The following is an 18,534-nucleotide window of genomic DNA, read 5'->3' on the forward strand; positions in this document are numbered from 1 at the left end:
GATTTGATTTGACAAGGCTCTTTCTGATGTGAGTGGCTTTATCTTGCTAAACTCAACTGAGTGAGATGACAAAGCATTTCCCTTGAACTAGGGTTTTCTGAGAACATTTGGGCCTTTATTTCAGTCGTGCTTCCTCGCCAAGCAAGAAGCTTTGTTCTGCAACCAGAGATATAGTAAATAAAGGAGCTCTAGCCAAGGGGATACTGGTTGGAGCGTGGTCAAGCATCAGTCCAGTCTGGTGGAGGTGCAGAGAAGCCAGATTTTGGCTCTAGGCAGCCAGCTGGGAATTACCTGACACCCCATGTGCCAGGAGTATCCAGGGTGGTAGGGGATGATGGGACCTGCAGGTCACAGATCCTGTTCCTCTCCCCCAGCTGTCACGGAGGGCTGTAGGCAACACAGACCATGGCCATACTGGCGGCACAGACCAGCCCAATGGAGCTGTGTGTGAGTCTGAGCCGGCCCTTCCTCTCCTGAACTGAGCAGGAGTGAGCCACGGGTGGATGTCACCTACGGACTGCGCAGGGTGTAAGGCATCATGTTTTACATCTGCTTTCTACTGCTGAGCCTAACAGCTTTCTCCTTGACCCACACATCTCAGAGTGGATTTGGCTATGACAGAGCAGGTGACCAAACTCCTAGCCCAAAAATGACAACAGATAGAGAGGGACACGCAGATGAGGTGACTGGGAATATAATAAAATGGCTGGTCTCTGACTGCTCTGCTAGCATTTTCTTGTCTCTCTTTTGTCTGTACAGCTTAGATGGCATTGAATCAGCTTGTTTGCAACTTCGTGATTTTTCTGGCTACCAGTACCAAAGAGCATAAAACACCGATCCAGGTCATGCTCTGCCAGGACTTCTGGGGAAGCACGCTACAGATGTGAATTTTAGAAATGCAAGTGGACGCTGCCATTGAGGTTTCTAATCCACTCCTCAATGACAAGATGTAGAAAACAATATCTGATTATACTACAAAGGCAGTGAGGCAACTCCGTCTTTGTGATCCCTGAGAGCCAGATTTGCTGCCGGGTCCAGGCAGCCATCTGCCAGGAGCCTTGCCAGGCAGGGATGCTGCAGAAGGAAGCAGCTCCAGACCCAGACCAGTGTCTCCCAGGGACGAGGTGTCTAAGGAGCTGGAAATGGGCTCACCTTATTTTGGTAGCCAAGGAGGCCCAACAAGTGAGTTTGGCTGCTACCTGCTGTTGAGAGGAGGTGCAGGAAACTGCTGGCCCTTCTCCAGCTGAACTAAGCCAGGCTCTTGTGCTAGTGGTGGTAGATTCTAAAAAGAAATAGTTCTGATCAGGAGCATAGTTATACAATAAAGTGTGCATGACCTGGCAACATTTCCTGCATGTTTCTTCTAAAACTCAAATAAAATCACCAAGAGAATTTCAGTGCATCATCTGAAAACCTGCCTGAGTCCTGTCCGGTACTTGAAAACAGCATCTCCGAGTCCTCGCAGCTGTGGGTCTTCCCGCGGGAGCTCCCCTCCCGGCAGCATCCCGCCACGGGGCAGGAGTCAGAGCGGCATTGCTCGCCACGTCCTCCGAGCAAGGCAGCAGCGCAGACAGGCAGCCAGCCACCTCCTCATCTGTTGCTAAGGAAACATGGGGAGACGAGCTATAATTATACCAATAAAGTGTGAGAGACAGCCAGAGAGAGAGAGCGATGTGGAATGGGCATTCGTGATGGTTCCTTCTTTATTTTTGTTTCATTTATTGCTTAGTAAATCACCAATGGAAAGCATCCAAAATATTTCACATGTCGGCAGATGACTGGAATATAAGTGGGGCTTTTTGTGCAGAACCGTCAGCATCTTCCCAAACACAATGGGATGAGAAAAAGTGGTAAACTGCAAAATTTATCACAGACTTTAACAGTTCACCAGATGAAACACACAGAATGAGAGCATTTAAGAAAAAGAGGGGGAAGGGAGGGAAAGTTCATGGAATATGACATACTTCAGGATTAGGTTACACCCTGAGGAAGGGAGGTCTCCTACTCTGAACATCAGCTTGCGTAGCTTTGCAGAGGGAATCGCGCGGTTTCAGCCAGGACTTTCCTACAGAGGAAACCTTTCGGGAAAGCAAAGCAGCCTGGAGATGCTATTGCACTTCCTACCCTGCCATGAGAGTCCCTCGTTCGGTGCAGGCAACCCAGCCTGCCCCTGGCTATGGGAGCCTGGGACAGTTTCACGCCATGGCCTCGCTTGGTGCTTCAGCTTTAGGGGAAGGAGAGCAAACGGATCACACCATTGTGCCCCAACCTGTGCTGTCTTGCCAAGGAATCCAGTACAGCCTTTCCCTTCATTGAATAAACAACTAATTTCCCAATGTTTTAAATCACTGTTCAACAGTCTTTACTAAACATGCTTATCCTTTGACCTAAAACACACCCTTTCTGGAAGAATACCGTCTGTTACTGTAAACCTTACCCTTCTGAACTACTTAATGCAAGTTACAGGGAGACTCCTCGTCCTGGAAAAAACTGAGTCACTCCCATGCGGGTAGGTGCCTGCATTAGTAGGACAGTAGCAAAGAATGTGCTAAAAGGAAGGGAAAAAAAGAGGGAGAGAGAGGTTAGAAGGTAATTACAGATATTTAACAATTAGCGAGTTCAGTAGGAGCTGCTGACTCAGAAGGCATTGCACCTCACAAAAGTGGTGTTGTGCTCTGCACCTTGATAGGGACAAAGAAGCACTTCCAGTGTGTTAAAGCCAAGCACAATCCCCTGCCGTGTTTGTGACTGCAAGGGAAGAAACCGCCACAGAGATTATTGCTTGGGCCCAGAAGTGGGGTAAGAGCCAGGTAATGCCATTCACAGAGCCTGAGCTCTGCTTCAGGCCTGGCTCTGTTCAGGGTCAGCCTCAGTCAGTCAGTCTTCTCTGTGCAGCAAAGGGCAATGCCCATGGGGTCCACCAAACTGGTCGGCTGGCACACACACAGTTGTTTTGATAACTTCTTTGTTTCCTCTACATTGGTAAAACGGATACACTTTATCAGTACCATTCTGGTACTGCTGAGGAGGGGGCAATGTCAGGGTAGTCTGGAAAAATAAAAAGTAAACACACACCCTCTCCCTTGAATGACAATAGGCAACATCTATTGAGTGTTTGGTCAGATCCCGAGTCTGGGAACAATAGATACAGCCCTGCTGATTTTGCCTAAATTGTAGATAGCCCTCCAATGTTGTACATTCTATTTTCAGTATGGCTATGTGCTCAGTACAGGCATATACATCTGTCACCACTACAGGGAACAAAAAAGGGCAAATTCAGCTTTGCTCTAACTCTGCCAAACCAGGCAGCACTGCAGCAAGGAATCTGGCCCTACATGGCTACACTCCACTGGGAGCCAGTGTGCTTGCAACTGTCCGTTTCTCTTACTGTCAAACACATGCATTTGTGCGCACACATTACTTAATTACTGACCTTAATGAAACATGTCAGTACAATGCAGTTCTCTCAAATTCCTTTTAACCTACCCATGCTGAATGCTTGGGGTGAAGCCCTGCTAAAGAGTTTGCATGATTTCATATGTGCCATTCCCAAGAAACGCTAGAGTTTTAAACAATATGAACTGGGCCAGAGAGCTAATGAAGTTAAAAAAGGCTGGCAAAGGATAGTGAACTGGACGTGATTTAGCAAAAATGCCCTGAAAGGACAATATTTATACAGGCAGAAATCTAGCTGCGTGTACTGTGGGGAAGCTTTCTGCAAACAGATGACTGTGGTTCCCAGGATTTCAGCTATCAGTCATGCCTCTGGAAAAAACACCTTTCCCCCAAAATGATCCCTCTACAGTTTCAACCCTAAACTTTCTCTTCTCAACATCAAGGGAATTAAAAACGCACAGTGAAAACCAATGCAGCCTCCACGGGAAACAACAGATTTCTTTAGCCTTGTTTGCCATCTCTGAGACCGAACAGTTCACAGTCACTCAAGTACCCATGAAATCATCTCTTTTCTCTGGCAAACCCTGCTTCTTTCCTCCTTGTCCCCAACCTCCATGTTTTTTTACAGATCACCAGTTTCTCAAAGCCCTTAGTTCTGGTAGGGAGCCCAGATTCCACCCGAGTATTCGCTGGTTTGACTTTTTCACACCGATTTGACTTCTCCACATGGGGCTGCGCAGAGCAAGACAAGCAGCCCATGTCTGAAGCATAGGAAAACTCAGCCTGGAGCCAGACCAAGTCCAGGTGAGGCAGTTTTTGCTGGCAGTTGGAGGAAACCTTCACCCTGGTGGTTTTGTAAGCGTGTGCCTACGCCACTCTACACACCCGGTGTTCTGCAAGCACGGCGGTGGGAATCGTTGGTCTTTATCCCTTGTCTCAAGGAAAGCCCATGTGATGCTGCCGAGGAGGTTATTTAACTTGACAGAAGACAAATACAGAAGATCTATTGAATATTTATCATCTTTTTACATGCAAGACCCTTGAAGAGGCTTAGTTTAAATGCAGAAGGGAAAACAACTGAGGCACAGGCTGCCCTATGAGAAGGCTGTGGACTTCAGGCTCCAGCAGTGCCCTAGCTGCCCTAGAACAACTGGAAGAGGACTGTAAGCAAAGAGGTCTTTGTCAGGGCACCAAGGCATGGGCCGATGCCTGGAGCAATGTCTGAGTAAGTACAGCGTTGGTCCAGGCATGAAGAAGACCGATGTAGAGGGGAGCTACAGTGAGGACATCCCTCCCTGCCACCCTAAATAAGACTGATTGCTCAGGAATGGAGAACTTTACACAGGAAAATACGTACAGATGTTTTTAGTGTTTTATCTAGACCTAAAGACTTCTTGTGCCTGCTAGAGTAAAGAGCAGCTGGGTTTGCTTTACTCTTCAGAGTCTTTGGGACCGACTGTCTGAAGCACCATTCGTGACTCAAACCAGGGGTGATAAACCTAGACTGTCCTCTTCACTGGTGATGGGAGATGTGTTTAAGGAGGTTATTGTATCTTCCTTCTCAGATCTGTTCTGGATATGGAGGGGAAAAACCCACACATTTTGCAATGTGATGCTTACGGCTGTATCTGAAGGCCACTGCAAATAATTAAAGTCTTTCTCTTCACAGAATCACAGAATCACAGAATAGTAGGGGTTGGAAGGGACCTCTGTGGGTCATCTAGTCCAACCCTCCTGCCGAAGCAGGGTCACCTACAGCAGGCTGCACAGGACCTTGTCCAGGCGGGTCTTGAACATCTCTAGAGAAGGAGACTCCACAACCTTCCTGGGCAGCCTGTTCCAGTGCTCCGTCACCCTCAGAGGGAAGAAGTTCTTCCTCATGTTCAGATGGAACTCTTGATCTCATAGATTTCTTAAAATAAAAGGCCAACAACTATATCTCAAAGGCTCACATTTTCTCAGCAAGTATTTCTATTATCTGTCTTCCCAGCTGCAGCTACAATTCAATGTACTAAATGGAGACTGGCTTTAGGCACCTTGAGCCATTTTGAGCAAAGCAAGGCTAACATTGATTGAGAAGAGTCACGGCGGAGAACAGATCAGCAATGTAGTCAGAGTTAAAACGCATCTCTGCCCAATGGCTCTTTCCAACAGTTCTTCCAGTTGCAGTTATCAGACAAAGGGAGAAATTTTAGATTTTATTTCCTTGGGAGAGAAATGGAAGTTGCAACTGCATTTATTCATTTATCTGCAGCGATAATAACAATAACAATGAAAGTGATACAGGAACCTAGACAGATACAGACAGAGATCATAGGAGCAGCTGGATACCTGACACAAGCAAACACTTCTGAACAGGGCAACTTTTTATCTTCTGAGTCAATACTCCAAGGAAAAGGACAGCAGAACAGTGACAAGTCAAGGAAACATTTCTAACCTCTCTGAAACATCCCTCCCTAACCTCTCTTTCATAACCCAGCAATCAAGGCCTCTGGACCAGTAAATCACCGTGTGCAAAATTACGGTTTTTCCTGCTCAGGAAAAGTTTATGCCTCTGATCAGTCTAGCAGAGCAAAACAGTTTTTTTGAAAGTCAGCTTAATGTGTTGTTTAGGCTTTCTAGACTGCTAGAAAGTGTTCATCATTCAATCAATTTGTGTTTCCAGGTACAGGAACTCAGTAGAAGCAGGGCACTACTTGGCTATGAGCTAAGCTGAGTAACCATGTCACAGTAGAACGGAAAGATGCTTATCACTAGTGATCCCCTACACAAAGTGATTTGCTTCTTGCTACAGGCAATTTTAAGAGTTTGTTCTTATATAGCATAACTGCTGCACTGAGATTTCAAAATCCCCTGCAGTATGAAAGAGGTGAAGAGAAGGGGCTGCACCTATAAATCTGCACTTCACTGCTCTGAATAGAGCTGCACTAATCCTCTATGTGGCACTGTGTTCTGGCAGAGAGGTCTTACTCAGGACCCATTGCTCTCCCCGGACACAGTGACACCGAAAGGTGAGCCCCACTGGGCTGAGTTGGCCTTTGAGCAGAAGTGACCCTGTCACACAGTGTGCATCTCTGTGATACACACCCAGTATAATAATACTCACTATTTCTAGACCTCAAAGACGCAGCCTGTAAGCTTTTGGCATGACTAACCACCCTTGTCCACCCACTTCCTACCCCTGTAGTGTACATTCATTCTAGAAGTCCAGCTGTTAACAGCTGTGTCTGATACTTGCTAATTTACTGTAAACCAAAGCTTAAACACCTACTGATCCACTGTGATGCACGTGTTGGCAATCCGCAGATGGAGAAGGCAGTGTTTACTGCATGCCTGAGTGCATCACAGCTCCCATGTTGAGGCAGGGCAGTCCAGCCCCCACAGCTTTCCCACACTGGATAACGCTGCTCTTGTTCCAGACAGAGGCACGTTCAGTTGACAGTGGTAAGAAAAATTTCACGACAAACTCTAGGTATATATTGCCTATTTACAGACAGTACTGATGATTGTTTGTCTACATGCGCAATACGTATCTCGTTATTCACAGAGCACTGTGTCTGTCTGGCAAAAAAACCCTAATTTTTGGAAAAATGCATGATTTTCTTTGCTTTTTTCCTCAGCAGCAGCTCAGACAGAAAGAAAGTGAACGACTGTTCTTGTAAGGAAAATGAAAGAACCCTTCTGACATCCTTCTTTCTAAAACTGCTTAGACTGACTTAAGCCAAGTCAAAGGCTGGCAGTTGGGACCACTCCTTTTGAAGGTGTGGTGTCACCTCATTGTTTTGCTGTATTTACCTCCAGGTTTTCAGAAAAACTCCATGTTGACACATCAGTATACACATGAAATGCCAGGCAAATAGTGGAGGAAGCCAGAGAAAGGAATTTACACTAGAAAATCAGCTTTCCTTCATAATGCTGGAGCATCTGCCATAACTAGACAGAGAGAGAGAGAATCCAATAAAAAAAGCAGGAACTTCTCCTATAGCAGTTCTGGACCCAGTGGTTTACTGTTGCGCTTCCAAGCGTGGATGGGAATTACCATCATTTCCAGCCATTTCCAAATGACTGTAATTTTGTATGTCTGAGGAGGAGGCAGGTTTTCATGCATTACCTAACCTGGGCTGTACATGTCTATCCACAGCAGGCTGAGCAGGAGTGCTTCTCGGCATCCCAGGCTCAGGTCACAACATCGTCATGGAAATATTGTTATCAACTTGTAAGCTCATTAAGAGGTATTTTTTGAAGAGTGAACAAAACACAAAAAATAGGCAAATCTCACCAAAGAGCACTAGTGGCTCTAAAGCCAGCAAATACATGGATGTGTGTGTATACCTTCAAGACATACTTATATATATAACTATGTATGCACTAGGTATATCTTGTGTACCTGGAGGAGTTAGATGGGAATGTCACTAAAAAAATGCTAAATAAAGGCACTCTTTTCTGGAGAAAAAACTCCAGTCATATTCACATGTAGAGAGAAGTTGACCAGTCCCAGAACAAAATCAAGGAATAATATTTGCCTTGAGCTGCATCAGGCTTTCCAGCCTCTACCATGCATGTTGCCTACAGGGCTGGAGAGCAAAGCTATGGTAGAACAAGTACAACACTGCAGTGCTGCCAAGGGGCAGGGCAGTGGGTTCAGGCATTGAAGATCCAGAACAGGACGACAGGATTCTCTAGACCCTTCTTTTTACCTAGTTCAGCACAAAAATAAACATCAATCCCTCCATGGATCATTGGTGCCAAACTCCTGCCTCTCCCTGGCTGCTTGGGGGAAATCAATCTCCACACGGGGATTTCACCTGAATTTCCCCTTTCAGCCTTCCTAATGGTGATTTGGCCCCACATGCTTTTCCTAGAGTTTATGCAGTCAAGCGACTCACAGATGAGTGGGAACTAGGGGAATCCTGGTTCCATATTTAGCTCTTGACTCACTACCAGACCTTGGAGGAGTCACTTGACGTTCATGGAGAGCACTCAGCCTGGGTGGAAAATGCGAAGAGAAAACAACAGAACACTGCTCTTACTGAAAACTAGAAAATCTGCTTTTCTGGATGGAGGAGAGCTGTATATTTCTGTGAAAACAAAACATGGTTCATCACAGGCATCTGACTGCTACCACATAAATCTTTTATTAATTTAACTGTTTAGGAGGCTCTCTCTTGGTTTATGGTCACTCAATGCAAGGGGGCTTGACATTTTATAGAGAGGAATATGTCTTCTAATAGCAAATGCAAGTCCTCCTGCTCCTAACAGTACTTTCTCACATTCCTAGTTAGGCATTTAAAACACAAGGTGTCTCTTTCTCTCGTCTTCAAGTAACACTCCATGAAAATGAGAAAAATGAAAAAAACCACCACAACTAAGTTGTTGTTCACATTATAATGGCTGCCATAGCTGCATTTAAATGTAATATACTGTTACTGATTATTTTTCATGTGACCAGAACAAGTGGGTAAATAAACACTTAACGAGAGCTTTATTTTGCCACGCAGTAATTGCTGTTCATCAGAACTATTGTGGTGGAGGTATATGTCAGCTGAATTGCTTTTCTTTTTATTGTAAAAACAGGAAAATGTAATTTATTTCTGTACAAGATCCTCTAAAGATAGCACAATCTGAGAGTTTCCATCAAGAGTCAGATAGATTCAAACACATTTCAGCATTCCAGCAGCCCCCTCCCACATTTAAGCTGCTATTCCCATGTGTCTGTTACTAAATATAGCAGCAGCTCTTCAGATTGACAGGAGAGTTCCTGGTCCTGGCTCCTGGGCTTTGCTCCATACGCTCCTAATATGGTAGAGCACTGCAGCCAAGCGAGTACCCAGAAAGGACTGGAGAGGGTAAACTGGGTCAGCGGGATCATCCCTCTCCACGCCATGGGAAACCGAGCAGCAGCAGCCACAGAGAAGCTGCGCCTTAACCTTTTGGTGTCTTGGCTCCAGATCAGCTGTCAGCGAAGCCGACTGTCTTCTCACGAAAGTGCACAACTGTGCAATACCAAATGACGCCAACCTCCAGTTGACACCAGCACTGAGTATTCCCACTATTTCCCTATCTCTCACAGCCACAAATCAGGATAGAGAAACATTTGCTTAGGGCAAGATGGGACAAAATCCTGACAGTGTTTGCTGTGAATATGTTTTAGGCTCATAAATGGGCATGCAAAGCAAGACGGGGGTCATTTTAGTCACACCCCCCCCCCCCCCATCCTAGTTTTATGAGCAAGACAAAGCTTCTATGCAGTGCTGGCTTGCACGTCTCTGCAGGGCATTGAGCTGTGGAGGCCATGGAGATAGAGCCTGAGAGATTATTTCAGAGAGCAATAGTTGATTTCATCTACAACTATTTGCCAATGTTTTCTTTACTAATTTTAAAAACTTCCCTGCATGACTGTATGAGTTTAGCAGAAGTCCCTGAAGCCACAAATCCTGGAACTCAATCAACAGAGCTACAAGGAAGAAAATTACCTCTTTGCAGAAGGTCAGCAGGTTTGCTTGAAAAAAGCTACAAATGTGGCACGGGCCTTTTGCTGCCCCTCATCCTCACAACAAGCACTTTCGCTCCAAAGCCCACCCTCCAAATTGCCAAGCATCTCTAGCTCATTAAACCTCTCTGCTCCCTTTGCCATCAATCTGCAGACACCAGGGAGCTCTGAGAATACACTGTTTGGTACATTCAGCCCCAGGCGGTGGTTTCCCAAACCATACAAGTACCTTCTGGGCATGCAACAGAAGCACTCATTTACACACTCCTAGCTCCTTGGAGGTTTATAGGGAATTCTGCTTTATAAGACTGTACCGCACAAAGGCCAGCTGAAACAGAATTCATGATGGAAAAGGTATGGAGAAGGAAACTTTAAAGCAGCAGCAAGGTGTAACCTGTTACCAGTACAGAAGTGGTGAAGGGAAGAATGAAGACTTCTTTGGCACAAAATTTACTGTTTAGAAATGCATCATTTATAGCGCATTGCATCCATTCTTAATCAGTCAGGAACAGCACTCATTCCTTTTTCTTAATAGGAGGGAGAGGAAACAACACATAGAAAATGGAAACAATTAATTCAGATTGCAAGGTAGGAGACCATATGTCCCAAATTCTAAAATCTCTGGATAAAGGACATCTCTAGCAGGGTCTAATGCTCAGGGAAGCATTTACATCTTTGTGGCTGCTATGGGTGGATAAGCTCCTGTAACTCTGGTAGGTAAAGGCAGATGGGAAATCCCTGTAGGAACATCTTGCAGTATGTTAAAGCTCCACTGAAGCTTATGGCAGAGTTTTCATCTTTTTTTTCTGTGTTTCATTTCCAGTACCAGTGATGCATGAAGGAAGTTAAAACTGCAGATAAATAGAGGTTCCTGTTGCTCAGGTTCCCTCAGTATTGAAAGTGACAAATACACATTATTTACAGTCAGAGTAAGCCAGTAGCTATGGTGTGTGTTTCTCCCACTACAAATTGAATAAATAGATTGCCCTACACCACCTTGTTAAGCCCCACTGCAGCAAACTTCTCTTTATACATTGATCCAGCCTACCAGCTAGCGTTCATCACCAATATATACAAAGTGTGATCTAAAATACCCATCTTCAGAAGGTAAAGAGAAGCGGGCCACCATGAAAAAGGTACAGATTGGAGGTACCACTCTGAAATTAAATGCTCTACCAGTGGCTCTTGGAAATACTTACTGCAGGAAGATAACCACCTCATCTGCTTCAGGACAGTTTAGGTGTACATATAGGCAGTTCAGAGGATCTAAGCTAGGCAGTATGAATATCCTTTTACATGGGAGGTTTTTGCTGATCATCATCTCAGTAGACTTCGTTCATTGTGCTGTCCATTGTTCATCTCCTTTTCATTGAAATGCTCATTTACTCAAGATTTCCAGCAGGTCAGAAAAGCCTCATTATATATATCTATATAAACGGCATATATCTATATAAACTGCATATATAGATACATAATCTAATCTTAAAGGCAACTTTTTGTTGGGTTTTGAATGTTTATCTTCTTTAGATAAGATCTTCACAAATATGAAAATCAGTTCAATCTACTTCTGGAATGTTTAAGCAGAAATTCTGAGTTTCCAAGCATCACTTTTCTTTCTTGCTTCCCCAAAACAAAAGTTAGGCAATTTCAAAAAATGATGAAACAAGCTGGTGTTGCCAAATCCAGGCTTCCTACAGAAAAGTCTGATTTAAAAATCAGCCTGCAATATTTGTTTCCAGGTCCAAGGCTTAAGTTGGTGAGTGCTTCAAGTTGTTACTTGGAACTGCCCAAATGCCATGGTGGAATTGATGAGGTAGTTTAGGTAGAACAGATCCCAGAAGGAGCTAGACATACATGAGATATTGCTGATCCCCTCTGCATGGCCAGGCAGCCCCCAGATTCTCTCCTAGAGGAAGCCTCACCAGGCTTGTCACAGGCAGCTGCCAGCACCTTGCAATACTCTAACCTGAAAGTGAGACCATGAGAAATCACGGTTCATCCTGTTGTGTGAGGTGTTGTGCTGGTAGATGCTGTCTGTAAAGTTCATTAGGTGGGAAAATGAGAGCCAGCGGATTCTGGAAATACTCAAAAATGGCCAAACTTCTTGGCAAAGGTGGGCACTGTCAGGCTGTGACAGTGCAGTCACGACTTGCAACCACATTTTGGGTTGCTCCTCTTGCCCATCTCCTCACACCTTGCACCTTGCACTCCGTCTTGGCAGGTTGACTGCCAGCTGATTCTCATCCAGCCTCCTGTATTGGCCAGGTTCAAGGAAAAAAGGGAAACTAGACCATCTGGATCTGCTGAAAAAAAGTCACAGAGCAGAATGTCACCAGCATACTGATGACACAGCAGCCAAAACACAGCTGCCACGTGAACGCTCAGCAGGAGCTGTGACAGAGCGGGTCTGGTGGGACGCACCTCTCAGTTTACTCACAAGGGAAAAACCGAGCTAATGATCACATCTTGCCAGATCCTGTCAGTAGAGGCACTAGGAATCTCCAATCAGCTTCATTCAAAGTTGTTGGCAGAGGAAGCAAAGTTAGTAATGCCATTTTGACATAATCTATCATTTGCAGCAAGAAGTCCTGCTCAGAGAGCAGTAACACCTCTAAGTCCTAAATGTGAATGCAGGAGCACAGAAGCAGCAGCTGAGCCCTGAGCAGTGCTTCTGTGGCTCCACAGCCTCTCTCACTTGCACCGAAGAAGTAATTAGAGGCTGATCAAGACATATTAAGCAAAGGCTGAGATGGTGATTGCTTAACCATACTTCTGTAGATGCCTACAGTTCTCACCCACAGCAGACCAAGTGGTTTGCAGTTACCTCATTCCTCTTAATGCACTCACCTTGCAGTCTCCAGCTTTCCTCACATCTCCATATCCAACATAAAGCAGATCCTGGTACCAGCACGGCCAGGGAAACACACAGCTTTTCACAAGCTAAATACCTGATGCTCTACCCACCTTCCCAAGCTCTTGAGCCTGCTAGATGAAGGCTGATTTGGGTAGCTCTCCACAAGGTCACTGCAAGAAAGATGAGCACTGGGCTGTTGTTCATTAAACTGCTGAATATTTTACCTTTTAATTCCATTTCACCCTACAGCTGAGACATAAAAGGCATCCTATGCAGAGCAGTCCCTGGTGGAGTGAAGACTTGAATACACAAACTCCCACATTCATGCATTTGGATGTACTGGCTGGCTTTTTCCATGCCAGAGACAGGCTGTCCTTGAAAATTAAGGTGATTCATCTCAATTCAATCTATACTAAGACATTTTAAAGCCACTCATTTACCCTGCATCATACAGACACTTAACGCAGACACTTTATTATTCTTCGTAACATTCAGTGCTCGTTCTTTCTTACTGGTCTCCTGGCTTAACTCCTAGAAGCTTTATGTTCTTTAATATTAGATGAATAATGCATTTGGTCAATTTTTCTTTTAAATCCTGAACCTTCAGTTACAACATCATCTAAATCAGGAAAGGGACTTGTATGGACTTTCTTACACTGACACAGAAAGCATTCCTTGGCTGGTCTTGGATGTAAGAAACGGTCCTGCCAGACAGATGTGGAACCTGTCAGGTAACTTTTATGCATTACGGACTTCCAGAGGGTGTTAGGGCAAATGAGCCACATTAGATATAATGCCATCTGTCTGGTTCCAGACAGGAAGGATTTAACCATAATCAATCTGTCTAATCTCCCAGGGATATGTGTTTCGGATGTGTTAGTCCCTCAGTTATTCCGAGGCTGGAAGATTTCCAATTGCTAAATGCTCTTTCTACACCTTCATACGAGCTGAGACTTCTTACAACCATGGAAAAGCATATAAATACTAGGATAAAAATCCTCAGACCATCTATGAGGCTGGATACCATGACCCTCATCAGCTCATGTCTGTCCAGAATGGAGGACCATGGAGCATGAGGAAGGCCCAAGGTGGTGGCCAAGCTCTTTCTGCAGCAGTTCTTGCAGGATGCCCCTTCTCAGGGCATGAAGCACATCTGGCCTGGCATGACAAGACCCCACACCAGTGCTGATAATGCCATGGAGAAGGATGGGTGCGTGAAGGCCACAGGGATGCTGGCACCAAGGCCAGGCTTTGCTGCTCTCACAAAAAAAGCGTCATTTTCATTTGGTGCAGATGACTTCTCGTTCTCTCTAGAGCTGCCTCCCAAGATTTGCTTTCTTGAAATATCAGGGTTGGGCATATTTTTTAACAAACTGAGCAATTACACTGACTACAGGAAATGCAGATGCTGCCAGCCAGCTCAAACATATTGCAAACAACAGAGTGAAGCTTCTCAATGCGTTATTTATAACCTGCAGGCTGTAATGTGAGGCTGCTCGGTCTGGGGAGTGAAAGACATGGAGAAATCCAGTAAAAGACCTGGACAGATGAGTTCAGGTAGAGATTCACGAGGCAGATATTCAAGATAGGGGAAAGGAAAAGGAATGGTGGCTAAGGAATCTTTAAGGCTGCAGGTTTAGTTGTGTGATGGCTGAAAGAGGAAAGGAGGTGCCTTAGCGAGTTGCCAGCACTATCCCAACAGAGATCTTACTTCCTCCCCCCAAATGAACTGGATCATAATCAACTTTCTATTAGCTACAGCATCCCTTGCTCCTTCCATTCGCATATCCCTGACATTTATTGACAGCCACTACTTCTACCTTTACACCTCCATTTCTGAGCAATGCCTACTCTTGAATATGTGTGTTCTAGTGACTTTAGCTGCCCCGCCATGTCTCTGCCCTCTCTGTAGTAGCTGGTTTCACATCCTGCACAAGCAGGTCAGGTTCCTCTATTTTGTTGCCTAGGTGCCTGGTGTTTATGTGTGCAAACATTTCCATTGTTTCTTTACGATCACAGCTGAGCTTGGGCAACAAAAACTCAGTTGACATGGAAAACTGTTAATTTAGTTCGCAAGTATGAGCTGTGATTGATGAGGGCAGATAACTCTGCTAGAAGAAAAAGGTGCCAGTTTGCCTTGCTACCATCTTAGGGATAAGTAGTTTCCTACACTTAGAGCTGGCGGCTGGCAGTCTCATTTCTGGAATTCACAAATGTAGAGAAATCCAGTGTATTTACTGACAAGGCTCAGCTGAGGGAGGCCAGACTGACAGGCACATAACCTTATATCCGATCACTCCAATTTCAGGCTCCAGGGCCACGAACAGAGTAGCTCGGAGAGTTATATTTAACGTACACGGTACAGGGAACTGATGCATGAGCTCTTCTGTGTGTTCAGTGCTGTATCACTGCATAGTTATGACCACTCAAAACTCTTTCAGAGGGTGAAGTCTGTCAGTTTACAGTTAGCTCAATAGAAATGGCAGATTCATCCTGGTCTGATGAAGCTGTTCTCTCTTTCGTGTCCTATCACTAGTAAAAAAACCTGTGGTCATCTGGCTATTTTTTTCTGTTTGTGTTCATTTCACAGCTGTGTGATGTCTGTGGCAGAAGCCTTGGGGACGTCTCAGGGACACCTACACCTTGATACAGGGTAGGGAAAGCATGGTGCCAAGCAGTGCACATTTTCCTTCCCATGCTTGCCAACAGGCTTCATTTTCATAACGGAAAAAACAGCTGTGGAGAGCAGGAAGCAACAACCTGACTTGCTTGGACTTTCACCGTATGGGCTCCAGCCCATACTGTAAGACGTGAATCACTCAGCTGTGGCAGGTCCCCTTCCCCCAGACCCACAGTACCGTCAGTTCAAAGCCTGCTGGGTAATGAAGCCCATCACAGTGGATGGCTGGACAAGGCGACTTCCCCACCAGAGTGACTCCATCATGCTATTTTGGGGCAAAAAGCAGCTGATAAGGTTTGTATCTCTCTCACGGACTTTGAAGCAGAGTGTTTACAAACGGACCCTGCTTTTTATTAAAACAACTGCAGAAGTATATGCTTTTTCTATGAGAACTCATTTTTCATTCTTGTGTTCAGAAGGAACCCACGTAGAAGCTGTATGTACGGTTGATATGGTGCACTGTTATTTGTATAAGGAGCCGGAGCTCAGGGAAATATACTTACTGTTTGTAGATAGGAAAGATTATTTAAAATTGCTCTGCTGTTGGAATCGGGCCAGTTACCTTTGACATCAAAAATGACAACAGGAACTTACTGCAATGGTCTGGATTTGCATACATACGTGACTTAAACATAATCCCAGTGAAAATCTATCACCTTGCTGCCTTAACAAGTTTACTTCAGCCTCACGAGCAAAAAATGTCTCCCTCCCAACAGGCTTAATATGCTCTCTATAACCAAGATATCAAAGGACAGTCCTCCAGTGGAGCTCAAGGCTGTCTGCTGAGCCTGACTGGGATGGCCCTGACATGAGAGCAGGAATGTTCTTCCCAGCTGAGATGCTGGGCACTGGGCAGAGCCTAAGCTCTCGGCAGCCCGGCACTGGGAACTGTGCAAATGGCTCCGCAGTTTCCTTTGAAAAACTAAGTGCTGTTCCTCAAAGCCAATATCAAACGTATGCAAAGTCTTATGCAAACAGCACTTAAAGGGAGTTACATGCATAGCTCAGGGCTCCGAGAGAGCATGCGGACAGGCTGGCCTGGTCCCAGCAGCCACCTGGGGCTGTCAGCCAGGGTGGCCCCACTCCCTCTTTGGCACAGGCGAACGCGCTGGGAAGGTGGCATGCTGCTGCTGCTGCTATGGCTGTTGGGAAAGCCAGGAAACCACTGTCCTCGGGAGAGCTGGGAAAACCTGGAAATGTGGACCCTGGGGACTCATACCAGAGAACAACCCTGCTTTAAAAAAAAAAGGCCTCCTGTCATCTGTAGAGTATTGCTGCATTGCACTGGCAATAATGCAACAGAGAAAAAAGAACTAGGGCTGGCTGGAAGGATCTTTCCAACAAAGAAACTCCCAAGGGCAAATGTTTGTTTCTCCCTTGTCGCAAACTTTTTTGTGTGAAATTTAATTCTCAGTTTTGTTTTGCTTTAAGCCTCATTCAAGAGTAAACCTTTTTATGACTTTCAAAAAATCCATCCCACTTTTTGCTTATGCTCAGAAACTAATCAATTTTCATGACTATCACAACTAACTTTTGCTTCAGAAGGAGAATAAACAAAACAACTGACGTTTATTAGGGTGACCTCAAAAGTGGCTTTCATAAAAGTGACTTTGAGATAAGCTTAAGGCATTGGTATAAATATCAGTGGTGCAACTGAATGAAAAATAAAGCAAACTGGGATTTTTGCTTATTTTATTCCTCTCCTTGAAGAGACCTGGTATGAATACAGCACTCTTCCATACCAAGTTACAGATATGACATTTATCAGATGTAGTAATCATTTCCTCCTACCATACACAAAAATTCCAACACAACTGATGTGCTAAGGACCAGAACACTATTTTTAATCTGTGTTTCAGTAGACGAATGAGTGTAACTGCATAGCAGCAAAGGTAAATGATTACTTTAACCAGAAGTTTTAGCTTTTTTTGGTTAAGTTTTAAAATTACATTCTCATGTGTTTTTCACAGTGTCACACAAACCTATTAAAAATGTTTTCCACAGACTATGCAAGCTGTCTATTTCACACAAGAAATGGTCAAAAGCAACTTAAATCGGCACTGTATCCACTAGCTACAGGAACAAATAAATAATTTGTTGAAGATTGACTCAGGAAGTGACAGGCAGATCAGACAAAATGTATTGCGGACAAGGAGGCATTTTCTAGATGGTACCAGCATAAAATTTAAATTAAAAACTAGCTAAGCATAAGCTGGAGTCCAGGATCAAAAGGGAGCAGATAAAGGAGACTATTGATCTAGCAGGTTCCTATTATATTTTTGTCAGGCCAAGATGCTCTGAAGATGAAAATGCAATGACTGATTGAGTAGATGGAGAACTGTAAATGACATCAGTACAAAACCAGATATAGACAATGAATGATAACAATATTTAAATACATTTTAAAGAGTGTCACAGAGCTCAGCTGCCACCCACTTGTGAGTCCTTAGGCCAGGACCTCTGATGAGTCCCCACCAACCACTTGGTCACAGACCTCCTATACCCGAGGCTCCTCGAGTCACCGAGTCACACAGGTCCTCGTGCTAGGAGGATACAGACTCACCCATATAGAAGCGATTCCTCCATGAGTAAAATCCTTTTCCAAATTTCCTGGATAGCATTTCAGCTGCTGGTAAAAGTTGCTGAGGCCCCAGGAAAGTAAGCACATCAATACTGTACTTTGAAATCACCGCTTCTTTGTTTGTATTATGTATGTAATCGAGTGTTGGATTGGGCCAGTCCTCAAGTTCTTGGAAACTTGGTTTCCCTGACACAATGCAAATTCCTTTCCTCTCACCTTTTGCAATGTTGTTCTTTCAATTAAGAGTTTTGGGGGCACAAGATTTCAGGTACAGCAGCATGTAGTGAAGACACACACACACACAGACACCTCAGCACTTAAATCACAGGTCGGGGTTTCCTTCTGATAGTAACAGCCCAGAAGAAAATAACGTTTCGTCTGGTGAGTGGCAAAAAGTAGCACAAGGGTAGAAAGCTCTGGGGAAAAAAAAAAACAACCCACAACAATCCTGTTTTTCAGTATTGTGATAGGACAATTTGAACTCCCAGCAATTTTGAAGTGGGATTTTTCACTTTGTGAGAATGAACTCTTAA

General features: G+C 44.6%; 1 long non-coding RNA gene across 1 annotated transcript in view; it reads right to left on the minus strand.

Annotated features, from left to right (window-relative positions):
- Positions 1 to 18,182, minus strand: part of LOC142362147 (uncharacterized) — a 35,194-nt gene extending 17,012 nt beyond the window's left edge. The window contains exon 1 of the long non-coding RNA XR_012764713.1: positions 17,984 to 18,182. This is a non-coding gene — a long non-coding RNA (uncharacterized LOC142362147). The remainder of the gene's footprint in view (positions 1 to 17,983) is intronic.
- Between the last annotated feature and the right edge of the window lie 352 nt (positions 18,183 to 18,534).

This window comes from Opisthocomus hoazin, chromosome 8, assembly GCF_030867145.1.
Source record: "Opisthocomus hoazin isolate bOpiHoa1 chromosome 8, bOpiHoa1.hap1, whole genome shotgun sequence".
Lineage (NCBI taxonomy): Eukaryota > Metazoa > Chordata > Aves > Opisthocomiformes > Opisthocomidae > Opisthocomus > Opisthocomus hoazin.